This window comes from Ahaetulla prasina, chromosome 17, assembly GCF_028640845.1.
Source record: "Ahaetulla prasina isolate Xishuangbanna chromosome 17, ASM2864084v1, whole genome shotgun sequence".
NCBI lineage: Eukaryota > Metazoa > Chordata > Lepidosauria > Squamata > Colubridae > Ahaetulla > Ahaetulla prasina.
The window spans coordinates 8,677,939-8,694,985 of record NC_080555.1 but is presented as its reverse complement, the minus strand read 5'-3'; the positions used below and the strand labels follow the sequence as shown (position 1 = coordinate 8,694,985).

The following is a 17,047-nucleotide window of genomic DNA, read 5'->3' as shown; positions in this document are numbered from 1 at the left end:
GACATGACCATTTTCCACACTTACGACCATTAGAGCAACCCCATGGTCATGTGATCCTAGTTCAAATGCTTGCCAATTGACTCCTACTTATAACGGTTGCAGTGTCCCAGGGTCACGCAATCCTCTTTTGCGACCTTCTGACAAGCAAAGTCCAGATTCACTTAACAACCCTGTGACCAACTGGAGTGGTTCACTTAACCACTGTGTCGAGAAAGGTCATAAAACGGGGTATAAAACACACTTAACAACAGTCTTGATTAGCAATGGGACTTCTGGGCTCAATTGTGGTCGCGTGTCGAGGACTTGTTTGTTCTTCCGTGTTCAAGTTGTCATTTTCTGTTCCTTTCAAACAATTTGTGTGTTTTTTCCTTTTCACCGGCATTCACGTTCACACAATTCACAGGCTGCTGTGAATTTGCTAAACCGTGTTTAAAATTTGGTACCAGGTCTAGAACCAACCAGCCAACCAGTCTTAAGAGATGTCTGTAAGGTAGTCCTCAACTTACAACCATTCATTTAGTGACCATTTGAAGTTACAACGGCACTGAAAAAAAGCCACTTACGACTGGTCCTCGCACTTACAACGGTTGCCGCATCCCTGTGGTCAGGTGATCCAAATTTGGGTGCTTGGAAACTGGCATGTACGTACGACGGTTGCAGGATCCTGGGGTCACGTGATCACCATTCGCAACCTTCCTAGCTGGTCAGTGGGGGAAACCAGACCTCACATAATGACCACAGGATTATTTACCTAACATCTGCAGGGATTCGCTTTAACAATCATGGCAAAAAGGTCCTAAAATTGGACACGATTCACTTAACAACCACCTTGCTTAAGAACAGAAATTTTGGTCCCAATTTTGGCCTTAAATCGAGGAGTACCTTGTAGAGATAGACCTCGACTTACGATCACAATTGAGTCCAAAATTTCTGTGGAATGAGAGCAGTCCCAAAGCTCCTTATATATCCAGGGGGGTGGGGCTCGTGCCCCACCCTTCCCTTTGATGACGCCGCCTCTCTAATCTTCTGAAGCGCGATCCAAGCTTGATTATTATTGTTGTCAGCTGGGTCTGAAGGCGTAGCCTGGGGAAGGGAGGAACCAGGGGATGACGGCCTCATTACGTCCTCTGACTGGTCTGGTTCTGGCTCCTGGAGCCGGGCCAAAGGAATCGGTGCTCCCAAGGTAAGCCTTACCGGCCCTTCCCCCTCACTCTCCGAGTCACTTTTGGGAGTGGGGCCAGGTTCAGGGGCTGGAGTCACAACAACTACCTGTAGTTCCAGCGGTGGGTTGCACATTATGTTGCTATCGGTTCGCCTCACATACATGCTCGCTTCATGCACACACCTGCCTTCTGCGCATGTGTTTTGCGCCCCTCCCCGTGATTTCCACTACCGGTTCGCCCCGAACTGGCTGAATACCACCTCTGTGTAGTTCACTTCCTAATTGGATCAATTTGCACTTTTGGTTTTCTTTCAGGCGCTGTCTAAACCTGATCTGAATCCCCAAATCCACTTCCCCAATTCTATTTTTCTTGCACTTCTAACAATCTGGCCTGGGAAGCCAATCCTTTAACAATTGCACATATATATATATTTTTTGCAAACTTTCTATCGATCTTGCAAAACTACTGCCTTGATCCTGAAATTTATATATGTTTTTTTGACCGAAATGGCTGCAGTTTCAGGTCCTGCTTTGCAAGCTTCCCCAAATCTCTGGGAAGCGGAGGGCGGACAGTCACCCAGCGAGTTTCCTTTTTGCATCTGTCCAGCTGCAAATCTCAAAAACAAGAGCAGCTCTCCCAGGTCACGAGGGACAAATGCACAACATTTTTTTAATGAGCGGATGTAAGAAAACTGGGGGTTGGTTACAGGATATTGGCCTAATATGACATCTGCAATTTTGCAAGCTTTGGGAATCAGGCCTTCATTCTGAAAACATCCTCTTGCTAAAGATATATAATGCCTTGGGAAGGCCACACTCGGAATCCTGCATTCAGTTTTGGTCGCCACGATGTAAAAAAGATGCTGAGACTCTAGAAAGAGTGCAGAGAAGAGCAACAAAGATGATTAGGGGACTGGAGGCTAAAACATATGAAGAACGGTTGCAGGAACTCGGTATATCTAGTTTAATGAAAAGAAGGACTATGGGAGACATGATAGCAGTCTTCCAATATCTCAGGGGTTGCCACAAAGAAGAGGGAGTCAAACTATTCTCCAAAGCACCAGAAGGCAGGACAAGAAGCAACGGGTGGAAACTGATCAAGGAGAGAAGCAACTTAGAACTAAGGAGAAATTTCCTGATAGTTAGAACAATTAATAAGTGGAACGACTTGCCTGCAGAAGTTGTGAATGCACCAACACTGGAAATTTTTAAGAAAATGTTGGATAGCCAATTGTCTGAAATGGTGTAGAGTTTCCTGCCTGGGCAGGGGGTTGGACTAGAAGACCTCCAAGGTCCCTTCCAACTCTGTTCTTCTTATTATTATAAAGTTCTGGAACCAGCAAGCAGTTTCTGAGTACTTGCAGAGAGCTTTTTTTTTTTCCCATTAAGAAGTTTTGGACTGGGAGCAAACTTGGGCCTTCCTGTTAAAAGATCTGGTTTTTCAGCTCTGGTGCCCTCATGAAAGTGGTGTTGGACTACAATGCCCATCATGCCCTGCAAGTGTGCTGGTGCTTTTACAAATTGTTAAAGTGCTAAGGAAATTTCTGTTGAGACATTTGCTAAGTGAGTTTTTGCCCCATTTTCTGACCTTTCTTGCCACCGTTGTTAAGTGAATCACTGCGGTTGATAAATTAGTAACCTGGTTGTTAAGTGAATCTGGCTCCCCTATTGATTTCGTGTGTCAGAAGGCTGCAAAAGGGGATCATGTGACCCTGGGATGCTGCAACGGTTGTAAGTATGAGTCAGTTGCCAGACATCTGAATTTTGGTCACGTGACCATGAGGATCAGTAGTAGGTTGCTACCAGTTCGGTCCGGATCTTGCGAACCGGTAGTAGCAGCGGCGGGAGGCTCCGCCCACCTGCCCAGACGTCGTCACAGATGCTCTGCGCATGCGCAGAAGTACCGCATGCTCTCTCTCGTTGCGAACCAGTAGCAAACGTAAATGGAACCCACCCCTGACGGGGATGCTACAAAGGTCGTAACTCTGAAGAACGGCCGCAAGTCCCTTTTTTCAGTGCTGTTGTAACTTTGAACGGTCCCTAAACTGTTGTTAAGTCGAGCACACCTGTAGTTTGGGACCATGGGCTTCGTAGTTGAGCCGAACGGAAGTGACTGTCTTGCTTTGTTAACTTGCCTGGGCTAACACTGCTGCGTTTTCTCCCAGCTCCCAAGTCGAAACGCCGAAGGACCAGACTCCAGCATTAATAATGCAGTAGACAATGTAATTATTCCTGCCTTTTTAAAGTCCCAGAAAATGTGTTTTTGGGTCACGCGACTGGCTGCCTCAGCATCCTCTCTGGTTGGCAACTGGGCTGCCTACAAGCGTTAGGCTAGCCCCAGATTCCTGTCCTTCTTTGGTATAAACATGATTAAGCATCACAATACAGCCGGCCTTGCAAGAGAACGGGCGTCCTCTTTATTTAGAAGAATAAATAAAGAATAAAAATAAAACAACTCCAGCAGGGATTTTGCTATGGAAGGCTGCCGCCAAGGCCAAGACAGCTGGGATTAGAGAAACATCTTTGAACGATGTCATTCGTCCCCAGATAAATGTACTTTCCCCCACCACCACCACCATCTGACCCCCTTTCTTAAAAGGGGGCAACTGTGCTGCGTGAGCCCCCCCTGCACTTTTTCAAATCCACCCCCCACCTCCCGACGCGCAGCAGCTTTGCTGAAATTCCCAGGTTTTGGGAACAAAGGACTACAACCAGCAAAGCCAGAGCAGTTTTTCTTCTTCTTCTTCTTCTTTTGGGCCTTGTGCCAGCCCGCTCACGCCTCCTCCTACACACGTAAGGCTGCTCCGGTGTCCTTGGAGAACCCTGGTGCAAAGTCACACATTCACACACGCGTGTGTGCACGCCCCTCTTTGCCTGCCGGGGCAGTTTTCTCCCTCTTCCCTGAGCACCCATGCACCCTCTCCCCGTCCCCGAAGGCAGTTGTGGAATGCTGAAAGACGCACCGAGATCCGGGGCTTTGCCAGCACATGACGCAGGACTGGCCGATGGGACATGTCCAGCAGCCTGCCTGGGGGGGGGGAGGGGGGAGGGGGCTCGCATAAGGGACACCTGTGGCCAGAGCTCCAGGCCCAAACTGTCTCCTTCTTCACAGGACGAAATTTGGCAAAAAGGAGTTCGGTTCCTAGGAGGAAACTGCAGCACACAGGGGACGCACACCCGCCGTGGTTGGGGACTCGGGTAAACAGAATAACAGAGGGAAGGGATCTTGGAGGTCTTCTAGTCCAGCCCTCCACTCATGCAAGAGACAAACGGTCGGTTTGTCCAATCTCTTCCAGCGATGGAGCACTCCCACAACTTCCAAAGGACGATTTGTTTCACTAATCAATCCTTCTCTTAGGACATTTATCCTTATTTCCAGATTGCTTCTCTCCTTGGTTGCTTCTCGTCCTGACTTCAGGTGCTTCAGGGAGGATAGGTGGAGCCCCCCCCCTTCTTTGTGGCAGCCCCCTCAAATATCATGTCCTCCTTTTCACAGGATTGACAGACACCCTGGCTGAATCCAAGAGCAGAGGGAATTCAGAAAGTGGATTAAACGTGCTGTGGGAATGTTAGCCATTCCATTGCTGAGGCGGCCGAGGACAGGTGAGTATGAAAGGCTGTATCTGAATTATGGCAGGGCGTTACCTGAGGACCCAGATTGTTGGGGGTGGGGGGGGCAATATGCCAACTGTGTAAACCACTTAAAAAGGGCTGTAAAGCACTGTGAAGCGGTATATAAGTCTAAGTGCTATTGCTTAGAGTTAGATAAGGGTCCATGGAGTTCAAAGGAGGTTGGGCTTCGCTCGCTAGTAGCTACATAAACTGATTCCTCTTTTCACTGACCAAGTGTCATTGCTATTGCTTTCTCAGTGGCAGATTTGAGGCACCAGGTCCATTTTCTAAGAGGCTATAAAGGGCCAGGGCGAGGGGTGAAATCCAGCAGGTTCTGACAGGTTCTGGAGAACCGGTAAGCGGAAATTTTAAACGGTTCGGAGAACCGGCAAATACCACCTCTGGCTAGCCCCAGAGTGGGGTAGGAATGGAGATTTTGCAATAGCCTTCTCCCAGGAGTTGGGGAGGGAATGTGGATTCTGCAGTATCCTTCCCCTGGAGTGGGGTGGGAATGGAGATTTTGCAATATCCTTCTCCCAGGAGTTGGGGAGGGAATGGGGATTTTGCAGTATCCTTCCCCTGGAGTGGGGAGGGAATGGGGATTTTGCAGCATCCTTCCCCAAGGAGTGGGGAGGGAATGGGGATTTTGCAGCATCCTTCCCTTGGAGTGGGGAGGGAGTGGGGATTTTGCAGTATCCTTCCCCTGCCATGCCCACCAAGTCACACCCACAGAACCGGTAGTTCTGTGAACTAACCTGGGCCACTCGTAGCCTGTCAGCTTCTTTGCCACTTCACACCCATCAAACTTTGGAAGTGCAACATCCAACGGTCACGGTTTTAAAGAGAAACCAAGGAATAAAAGTAAAAACATCCCAGAGATCAGCTCAGCTCCTGGAGGCTTCCGTGAGGAAGGAGGAGTTTTGCTCGTGGCTCCCACTCAAGGGATGAATTAAGGCCACTCTGCATAGCTTCTAAGCCCAAATACAGATAGTTCTTGAACCCAGCATTTTCATTGCTAAGCAAGACAGTCGCCAAGTAGGTTTTTTTGCCCCGTTTTATGACTTTTCTTACGACCACAGTTGTTAAGGGAATAACTGCAGTTGTTCAGTAAATCACACGGTTGTTAGATGAATTCTGGCTTGCCATTGACCTTTGCTGGTCAGGAGGTCGCAAAAGGGGATCACATGACCCCGGGACACTGCAACCGTCATAAATATGGACCCACTGCCAAGCATCCGAATTTTGATCACATGACCATGGGGATGCTGCCACCGACGTGTGAAAAATGATCACTTTTTTCCAGTACCATTGTAACTACGAACGGTCACTAGATGAACTGTTGTAACTTGAAGACTATCTGTAATAGTAGTAACTGTGAGAGGGATCTTGGAGTCCTAGTGGACAACCATTTAGATATGAGCCAGCCGTGTGCAGCAGATGCCAAAAAAGCCAACACAGTTCTGGGCTGCATAAACAGAGGGATAGAATCAAGATCATGTGAAATGTTAATACCGCTTTATAAGGCCTTGGTAAGGCCACACTTGGAATATTGCATCCAGTTTTGGTTGCCGTGATATAAAAAAGATGTTGAGTGCAGAGAAGAGCAACGAAGAGGATTAGGGGACTGGAGGCTAAAACATATGGAGAACGGTTGCAGGAACTCTGTATGTCTAGTTTGATGAAAAAAAGGACTATGGGAGACATGATAGCATTCTTCCAATATCTCAGGGGCTGCCCCAAAGAAGAGGGAGTCAAACTATTCTCCAAAGCACCTGAAGGCAGGACAAGAAGCAATGGATGGAAACTGATCAAGGAGAGAAGCAACTTAGAACTAAGGAGGAATTTCCTGACAGTCAGAACAATTAATGAATGGAACAATTTGTCTGCAGAAGTTGTGAATGCTCCAAGACTGGAAGTTTTTAAGAAGAGATGGGATTAATCATTTGGCTGAAATGGAATAGGATTTCCTGCCTGGGCAGGGGGTTGGACTAGAAGATCTCCAAGGTCCCTTCCAACTCTGTTGTTATTATTATTATCTTATTTACATGACAGTATACACAGCAAACGAGATAACTATGCTGGATTTCGTATCACAGATCACTAGTCGAACACTTCCCAAGCGTTTAGGACTGCGTGATGTATCGGCGAATTATGTGAGCAGATCCCAGTAAGGTGGCCTTCTGCAGCTGACCAATGGTGATCTTGTCAGCGCCAATTGCTTTTAAGTGCTTGCCTAGGTCTTTAGGACCAGCTCCCAGTGTGCCGAGTACCACTGGAACCACCTGCACTGGTTTATGCCAGAGTCTCTGCAATTCGATTCTCAAATCTTGATATCTGGTGACTTTTTCAATCAGATATCAAGATTTGAGAATCGAATTGCATTGTTGTTGTTATTATTATTATTATTATTATTATTATTATTATTATTATTATTATTATTATTATTATTATTATTATTATTATTATTAGCAGCAGCAGCAGCAGCAGTAGTAGTAGTAGTAAGGTCACAGAGGTCCTGCTATAAGTTAAAACAAGAAAAAGGACACCAAAAGTATGTTGGGGAATCCTAAGAAATCCCACCAAAACTTTACAAAATTTTTCTGGACCGAAATTTTTGTTTGACTCTGGTCTTTCTAGAAAGCCCACTCTGCTTGCTAAATCACACCAAACGCATTGGATTACATCTTCAAGCATCCCCTGCAGGGCTTCTGTTATGGAAGTTGCAGTCCAGACATCTGGGCCTCCGCTGACCCCGATGTACGAGTTGCGAAAGTCAAACAACGAGATCCGGGTTCAACTCAGTGGCTTCACTGAATGTCAGAATTCTCCCGAACTCTAAATGAATCAAACTCCCTGCATTTATTTTACGTAACAAACAAAATGAGAAACCAAGATCAAAATTAAGTTTCCTGTGTTGCAGTTAATTCTGCCCCAGCTAAGCAGTCAAGCCATCCTCACCAAGTTTCACCAAACAACAGACGTTTATCAGGAAAAGCTGATAAATTAGCACGCAGCTTTGCTGAGCAGCAGCTAGAAATACCTTGCTTCTCCAAAAATAAGACATCCCCTGATAATAAGCCCAATTGGGCTTTTGAGCGCATGCACTGAAATAAGCCTCCTCCACCCAAAAAAATAAGCTCTCCCCAAAAAATATATAAACACAGAGCTAGAAATCAGGTAAGACGGCAAGAGGAGCCCCATCTTGTTCCCTGGGCCCCAAAATAATAAGACCTCCCCGAAAATATGTCCAAGCGCTTATTTCGAGGTTCAAAAAAAATATAAGACAGGGTCTTATTTTCGGGGAAACACGGGTAGTCTTAAAGGAGGAAGGAGGGAGGGAGAGAAGGAAGGAAGGATGGGGAAAAGGGGATGGAAAGAAGGAGAGAAGGAAGGAAGGAGAAAGGTGGGAAGGAGGAAGGAGAGGGAAGGAGGGAGAGAGGGAAGGAAGGATGGGGATAAGGGGATGGAAAGAAGGAGAGAAGGAAGGAAGGAGAAAGGTGGGAAGGAGGAAGGAGAGGGAAGGAGGGAGAGAGGGAAGGAAGGAAGGAAATGGGGAAAAGGGGATGGAAAGAAGGCAGGAAGGAAGGAAGGAAAAAGGTGGGAGAGAGGAGAGGGAAGGAGGGAGAGATGGAAGGAAAGAAGGAAAGAAGGATGGGGAAAAGAGAAGGAAAGAAGGAGAGAGGGAGGGAAGGAATAACTTGTCTCGCTTAGCAGCCGAAATTGTGGGCTCAGGCTGTGGTCGTAACTCGAGGACTACCTGTACTACTTGCAAGACCATCGCTATCCAAACCTGCAACTCCACCAGCCTAGAGAAAGGGCTGTGAAGCTCCTACTCCCCTTTACCCAGGGAGCTACGCTGTCTGGCCTACTCTACAGGGTTGTTGTGAGGACCAAGCAGGTCGAGAGAAGCATCGTTCACTTAACCCAGTTAGTCGTAAATTAATCTAGTTATTTCCGCTAGTCGTAAGTAGAGGACTACCTCTATTTTGCATTTTGGAGTCGCATGTACCATTCATTTATCATCCCCAACAGCAAACAGCTGTCTTTGGAACTACCTCCTACAAGACACCCCCCCACACCACTCGCTTCGGCCGAGGGCTCGGAAGGTTTCAGGTGTCCTGAGAACCCACCCACCTGCCCCTGGCAAGGGGCAGGAAAGAGATCCAGGCCAAATGTGGGTTTGTTCCAACCCTGATTTGCTCCCGTCCCACTCCAGCCCCACGCAAGAATTGTACGGCGGAGAAAGATTATTATTAATCTTTTAAAACAGGCCTTTGTGTTCGGGGAAATGGTGGGTTAGCAGGGAGCTATTTTTAGGCCTGCGTGTGTCGCTTTGGGGGCTCACAACCGCTAGCAGAGAAGCCGATAACATCCAGGACTCCTGCTCCAACCGACACCAGGTCCTGCAAAAGCACCCTCCCTTTGCACAAACACACGTGGACACAAACACACACACGCACAGACCCACCTTGCAACCGATGGTCAACCTTTTTCCTCCCCTCTTTTCCTTCCCACGGAGACCTCCCTGGTTGCAAAAGAGCCGCCTTTTATCAGCTGCCACATTGCAAAGCAGGACTTCCCCACACAACCTCTGTTGTGTGTTTGTGGACAGATTGTGTGGCATCAACAATTATCAACACAGGCAGCTGCTCCCTGCCCCCCCCCCAAAAAAAAAACCCCAAGAGGACGCCTGGACGCAGCACCAAACAGGGCAGCAGAGACGCTCTTCTCTTCCTTGTCCAATTTTTATTTTAAAGAAAGAAACCAGCAATCTCGGTTTGTTCTGCTCCGAGCCACTTCCCACTGGGGCACACGGGGCTCCCTAGAGACGCATTCTTCCTCCAGGCGCATGGCAGAGAAGCAGTCATTTTATACACCGGGCTCCACGCTGCATTGCACAGGGTCTGGCTGCACACACATACACCCGCCCTCCCCATACACACGCACACACCCCGCCAAAGGATGGCACCCCGGTTGTGCACGCAACCCAGTTTTCTCCCTGGCACATCATCCCCCAAAGCCACACACATTTTAACGTTCCCAATCCCAACCACCCAAAATCAGGTTTGGTTTTCTTCAGTTGGTTTTTTTTTTGGCAACCTCGGGCAGAGGAGCACATCTGGGTCCTTTTGACAGATGCCCATCAGGTTGGAGGGAGGTTAGATGGTTAAGAAATACACACACACACACAAACACACACCGGTTTTCTCTTGAACAAAAGGCCGTGAAAATCCCTTGCTTCCTTTCACACACCCACCTGGCTAGAAAAAAAAAAAAACGCGCGGCTGCTGAGATTTTGTTTTTTTTGTTTAAAGAGAGGAAAAAGGGGGTTAAAGAGAATTATTCATTTATTTATTGAAACCCATATTTGCACATCAGGACAGGCTCAGCCCAGCTGGGCTTTTATTTAGCAAGGGTGGATTTCTGCGCCTCTGGCATTTTTGAGCTCCAAAGCGGAGGATGCCCGCAAAAAGACCCCGGCGGCGGGTGTGTCGTTCGCACAAACCCCCCACCCACCCACCCACCCACCCAAACCCAGGTCAGCCAAAGGCCAACAACCGGCACAGCAGCAGCAGCGGCTGCCGATCCTGGAAAGGCTCCCCGTTAGCTGACCGCGCAGAGGTCGTGGGAAGCCGGGTCAACTCGGGTTCAGGCGGGGCCAACCGTGGAGAAGGAACCGAAAAAGCGGCTTCTCCATTGAGGAAGCGGGCTGGGTCGGCAAAGCCGCAAAAAAGCGGAGGTCGCGATCCTTACCGAAATCCTTACCGGGCGTTGCGCGGGGCAAAGCGAGGAGCCCGCGGCGTTCACCCTGAAAGCCGAACTTAAGTTTCTTGCTCCGATCCGGAGAAGGACCGGATCGGCTGGTCCGAAGAAGCGCAGGGGCTCCAGACCTTCCCCTAAAAGCCCCGGCGAGCTGCGCTTTGGCTGGGAGGCAATGCATTCGCTCACCCGGGAGCTCAAGAAGGGGCAGCACTCTGTGCATGCTCAGAGGCTCGCTTCCCCGAATGGGACTCCCTCTCGCTTGCCGCCCCCGTCCCCTGCGCTTCGGAGCGGCGAGGGGTTCCGATCCCCTCCCCTCCCCTCCCCATCCTGTCCGTCTCGCCCTCGGCCACGCCGCGCGGCGCTCTGTTCACGCCCAGAAGTACCCTCGCCCTCCCCTCCCTCCCAGCGCCCTTCTCCCGTTTTCTCCGCGAACGCCGCCGGCTCACTCACCGGCTCCGGAGCGGATCGCCCTGAGCGCCCGGCTGCCTTTCCGTCCCGGCTGCAGCGAAGCCCGGGACGCGCAGCCTCGGCTCGCCCGCGGAGGCAGGAAGGGAGAGGAGGGGGCGATCCCAAGCGCGTCCCCGCCTCGCCTCGCCTCCCTCGCCCGCCCCCGGCTTGGCCTTGAGTCGCCGCCCGTCGCCCAGCCGGTTCGGAGGAGAGGAGCGCAGTGCGCAAGGAAGGGAGGCGGGACCCCTTTAGCGGAGGAAGGGAGGGGGCGCTGGTGGGGGGAGGGGGAAAGCAGCACCGTCAGACACCCCCCATCCCCACTTCCCAGCTCCCAAGCCTCCTTTCTGCCTCCGGAAGGAGAGTGCCTCTGGGCGTACGCAGAGCGCTCCCTCTCGTCCGCGCAAGGGAGCAAGCAGGCTGCTGCAGCCGCCGCGATAGAACAAGGGACAGAGGGAGGGGACCGCTCCGCGCCCCCACCAGGGTTGGAAGAAATCCCACCCAGCAGCAGTTTGGGAAGCTGGGTGCGTGTTCGAGTCGTGCGCCGTTGCTCACCGGGCTTCGTGGAGATTCCCTTGAACCCTGGTTAAGGAACGGTAGTTAGGCGCGCACCACGAAAGCCAACAACCAGGCTACAAAAGGAGATGCGCGGAGTTTAGCGCAGTGTGTAAACACAGAGGCTGTGTGTGTGTATATACACACACATATACACACATATACACACACGCAGTGTGTAAACACAGAGGCTGTGTGTGTGTATATACACACATATATATACACACACATATATATACACGTATATATGGGGTTGTTAAGTCCCCCTGCTCGGAATTATATGATCTCCTGCCGGCCCGTTGGCACGTATTGGAATCCAGTCCCCGTGTTGCGGTGGCAGCGCGTGACCTACTTCACACCGGTGTGCCAAAACAACGCCATGTGATGTCCAACCCACAAACAAAACCAACCCGGACTTTCGTTTTGCCTAAGAACACGACCTCCTGCAAAACTTGCTCTTAATTCTGCTGCTTCCTCCAAAGTTGAAGGCGTGAGAGTTGCGTTCCCACGACCCCGTGAAACCTTGAGTTGACGAATTGACCCCTTTAGTTCCAAAAAGCACCCTTATTATAGCCAAGGAAAAGCTAACATCAGACAAGCATGTGTGAACGCAGCTGCAAGGAGTTTTTGTTTTTTGTTTTAAACCTAACCTGGTTAGCCCACGTTGGATGAAAGCTAGAAACCGCTCTGGGCGTTACCTGTTGATGCTGAAAGAGGAAACACGAGCCACACCCTTTCCTTAAAAAGCAGAACCAGGTGCCTGCGCTGGAGGGACCCTTAACTCCCTTGTGGTGTTACCCTTGTTTTGCAGATGGCGCAACGGCTTTTCTCTCCAGGAGCAAATGGGTGTGCAAACGCACCCTCCTTGCCTTTCTTCCGCGGTGGGAGTTTGCGCACCTGGGTGCTCTTATATTCTCAGGGAATCAGGTTGCCTCCTGTCTCGAATCCTTGCTGTTCCGGGGAAACGTTATACGTATTTGCCAACTGGGGAGGGGGCTGCAGCACCCCACCGGCTCCATTCATCATACCTGAATCTCTCTCCTCAGCCCAGAAAACTTAATCTTAATTTCTAATTTCTTTCCTGCCCTCTGCACATCTTTGATGACTTTCTCTCCCTCCCCCTCTTTCTCTCTCTTTCTCTTTTTCTCTCTCCCTCTCTTTCTCTCCCTCTTTCTCTCTTTCCCTCTCTTCCTCCCTCCCTCTCTCTTTCTCTTTCTCTTTCTCCCTCTTTCTCTCTTTCTCTCTTCTCCCTCTCTCTCACTCCTCTCTCTCCCTCTCTTTCCCCCTCTCTCCCTCTCTTTCTCTCCCTCTTTCTCTTTCCCTCTCTTCCTCCCTCCCTCTTTTTCTTTCTCTTTCTCCCTCTTTCTCTTTTTCTCTCCCTCTCTTTCTCCCTCTCTCTTTCTCCCCCTCTCTCTTTCTCTCACTCCCTCCCTCCCCCTCTTTCTCTCTCTTTCTCTTTTTCTCTCTCCCTCTCTTTCTCTCCCTCTTTCTCTCTTTCCCTCTCTTCCTCCCTCCCTCTCTCTTTCTCTTTCTCTTTCTCCCTCTTTCTCTCTTTCTCTCCCTCTCTCTCTCCCTCTCTCTTTCTCCCCCTCTCTCTTTCTCTCACTCCCTCTCTCTCTCTCTCCCTCTTTCTCTCTTTTCCTCTCTTCCTCCCTCCCTCTCTCTTTCTCCCTTTCTCTCCCTCTCTCTCCCTCTCTTTCTCCCTCTCTCTCTCTTTCTCCCCCTCTCTCTTTCTCTCACTCCCTCTCTCTCTCTCTTTCTCCCTCTAGCCATTCATCTATCAATCCATCTATCCATCATCTATCTAGACATTCTAGACTAGAGAATAGAACAGAAGAGAATGCAATGCAATGCAATACAAGTAGAATAAAAACTTTGTCCCTTTAAATGTACACTAATCAGCATACATTAAAATAAAATTTTGTTGCATTCAGCTCTCAAGATAACCATTATGCATGCATATACACACACACACACGGCACAGAAACATCAGAGAGGGAGATAGAAACTCATCAAGGAGGCGAAGAGGGCAGGAAAGAAATTAAGATTAAGGTGGGGGGGGAGAGAGAGAAGAGAGGTTCAGGTATGATGAATGGAACTGGTGGGATGTTGCAGCCCCCTCCCCAGTTGGCAACCCGGCACAATGCCGATCCCCCCCGTCCCCATGCATGCCTTAACAATTTGGCATTGCAGGCTGCTCTGGTTGCCATGGCAACTGGCTCAGAGCTGGGAGGGGAGGGGGGGGTCTAGAGGGCCAGGTCCTAATTCATCAGCATCTTCCTTCCTGCCAGTCCCCAAACGGTGCCATGACGCAGGTGAAGGTGTGCGAGAGAGACGGTGCTCCTTTCTGCCTTACCTTCTGCATTTGGGTCTCCTTCACAAGACCCAGGTTGGTACCACCTGGGATGAGCCTCAGTTTGGGCTCCAAATACAAAGGAAGCATCAAATCAAGCCAAACAGCAAACCAAAGCTTATCCCCTAACGGAGATCAGCTGCTTGTGAAAAATGCAGCTGCCGAATATTTGAGGCTTGCTCAGGTGTGTGGTACACGACCTCCACTAAGTTTGTGTGGTACACACAAACCTCCCACAATCGCCTTAAATCACAAAAGACTCCCAATTCTAGCTTGTCTTGGTGGTTTAAACCCAGTCACACTATGCCTCCTTCTGTCAACGGCTGGCGTTCCCAGGCTAAATGGCAGGCTTGCCTCTGAGCATCCACAGAGGGCTTTTTCTATCTATCTATCTTGGGCCACGATAGAAGAACGATTTGAACGGGAGAAGAGTCGGCGCCAAACTCTCTGCCCACCAACAAATTCTTGCACAGATTTACTTAGTTCCTCCAACAACCAGCATCCAGCCCCAAGGCTATTCCCTGGGATCCCTTGAGCATATACAGAGTGCCTGTTCCTCACTGTCCGAAGCCAAAAAAAAAATCAACCTCGCACAACCAGAGGAGGAGGAGGAGAAGGAAGCACCAGAGCCTGCCTGGGGTGACTGCCGTTCAGAAGCTTATCCGGTTGCATTAAAAGCAAAACAGTTTCAACACCTTGTAAAAATGATGTCAGCCAATCTATCTCTCATATTTGTCAGCTGGTATTACGCAATTCCAGAAAACGGGCTACACCCCTTATAAAATTGTCTTATGGGACCCGCCCAAATTGTTCCGCTCTGAGCTCATTTCAATCTTTTACCCAACTTTATTAATTGTATCCTCCTTGCCTTCCACGTTCGAGGTCTACAAAAAAATAAAAAATGAAATTCAATGTATTTCCGGTTTGGCCAATCTTTGGGGCGCCAAATCAAGCCTGTTTCCCCCAGATCCTGGGATTTTCTTCCTCAATCCATCTGTCCTTCTTTCTTGGCCTAGGGCCGTGGTGGCTCAGGCGGTAAGATAGCCTGTTATTAAAACACAACAGCCTGCAATTACTGCAGGCTCGAATCCCACCAGACCCAAGGTTGACTCAGCCTTCCATCCTTTATAAGGTAGGTAAAATGAGGACCCAGATTGTTGGGGGGGCAATAAGTTGACTTTGTAAATATACAATAGAATGAGACTATTGCCTTATACACTGTAAGCCGCCCTGAGTCTTCGGAGAAGGGCGAGATATAAATGTAAAAAAAAAAAAAAAAGATGAGCATTAAAATTGCCCAGGACACATTAGAAATAGAATTAGAATTAGAATTTAGAATAGAATTAGAATTTAGACTAGACTAGACTAGAATAGAATAGAATTTTTTATTGGCCAAGTGTGATTGGACACACAAGGAATTTGTCTTGGTGCATATGCTCTCAGTGTACATAAAAGAAAAGATACGTTCATCAAGAATTCGAAGATACAACACTAAATGATAGTCATAGGGTACAAATAAGCAGTCAGGAAACAATATCAGTATAAATCGTAGGGATACAAGCAACAAAGTTACAGTCATGCAGTCATAAGTGGAAGGAGATGGGTGGTGGGAACGATGAGAAGATTAATAGAATTAGAATTAGAATTAGAATTTAGACTAGACTAGACTAGAATAGAATAGAATAGTAGTGCAGATTTAGTAAATAGTTTGACAGTGTTGAGGGAATTATTTGTTTAGCAGAGTGATGGCATTCAGGGAAAACTGTCCTTGTGTTTAGTTGTTCTGGTGTGCAGTGTTCTATAGCGTCGTTTTGAGGGTAGGAGTTGAAACAGTTTATGTCCAGGATGTGAGGGGTCTGTAGATATTTTCACGGCCCTCTTCTTGATTCGTGCAGTATACAGGTCCTCAATGGAAGGCAGGTTGGTAGCCATTGTTTTTTCTGCAGTTCTAATGATCTTCTGAAGTCTGTGTCTGTCTTGTTGGGTTGCAGAGCCAAACCAGACAGTTCTGGAGGTGCAGATGACAGACTCAATAATTATTGCCATTTGCAGCCCGAAAGAGCGAAATGTACTTCCAAAAATCTCCTCTGAGAGGCTATTTTTTAAAAAAGCAAATAATAATAAAAAAAAGCTAACCCCACATTGATTTTGCGTTAGTATGTTACAGCCAGAAGAACAAAGTGTTTTGGGGGGGGGGGGGGGGCAAGAAACTTAAAGGAACTTTTAGAAACGGGTTTATATACAACGTAATGCAAACCCTGCTGGATCAAATACTTTTTATTTTTATTATGCTTGGTTGCGCAGTCAGCAGAGATGTTCAGGCTGAATTTAGCATTTTTGTCTATCAAGGACCTGGGAGAGGCAGATGTGGTTGTTGGATGGTGTTATCATCCACATATATATCACATATATATCACAGGATAGAAGTTTTCCAAGTATAACTGCCGTTTGCAATTGCCTGATGGTGCATTTGTCTATGGTGATGGTGTTCAAATGATGCTCCAGATGTTTTCAGATTACATTCAAGATGCCCATTACTAATGGGACTATCTTTCTTTTGCCCCAGTTCTTCTTCTTCTGTTTGCAGGTCCTTCTGTTGTGTCATTTTCTCCAGTTCTAAGACCGCGCCTGGAATACTGCATCCAGTTTTGGTTGCAAAAAAGGTGTAGAGGCTTTGGAAAGAAGGCAGAGAAGAGCAACGGAGATGATTAGGGAGGCTAAAACATGGAGAACGGTTGTAGGAATTGAAACTGAAATGTAGGAATTCACTAGTCTAGTGAAAAGAAGGACTAGGGGTGACATGATAGCAATCTTCCAGTATTTGAAGGGCTGCCACAAAGAAGAGTGGGGGGTGGGGCGGTCAACTTATTTTCCAAAGCATCAGAAGCCAGGACAAGAAGCAATTGATAGAAGCTTATCGAGGACAGAAGCAACCTAGAACTAAGGAGGATTTTTCTAACAGTAAGAACAATAAACCCAGTGGAATGACTTGCCTTCAGAAGTTGTGGATGCTCCAAAATTGGAGTTTTTTAAGAAGAGAATGGACAGCCACTTGTGTGGAATGGTATAGAGTCTCCTTCTCAAGTAGGGGGTTGGACTAGAAGACCTCCAAAGTCCCTTCCAATTCTTCTGTTTATTCTGTTTTCTCCTCTCCTCCT

At 48.4% G+C, this 17,047-nt stretch overlaps 1 protein-coding gene across 4 annotated transcripts in view; it reads right to left on the bottom strand.

Annotated features, from left to right (window-relative positions):
• Window positions 1–17,047, bottom strand: part of RASGRP2 (RAS guanyl releasing protein 2) — an 82,356-nt gene that overhangs the window by 55,805 nt on the left and 9,504 nt on the right. For 2 of the 4 annotated variants that reach the window (XM_058160189.1, XM_058160185.1), the window contains exon 1: window positions 10,988–11,199. The exons of 1 other annotated variant lie outside the window; for it this stretch is intronic. The gene's annotated coding sequence lies outside the window, so the exon portion shown is untranslated. Of the gene's footprint in view, window positions 1–10,528; window positions 10,668–10,987; window positions 11,200–17,047 lie in introns of those variants that run through there. One more of the 4 variants, XM_058160187.1, reaches the window with a different exon arrangement.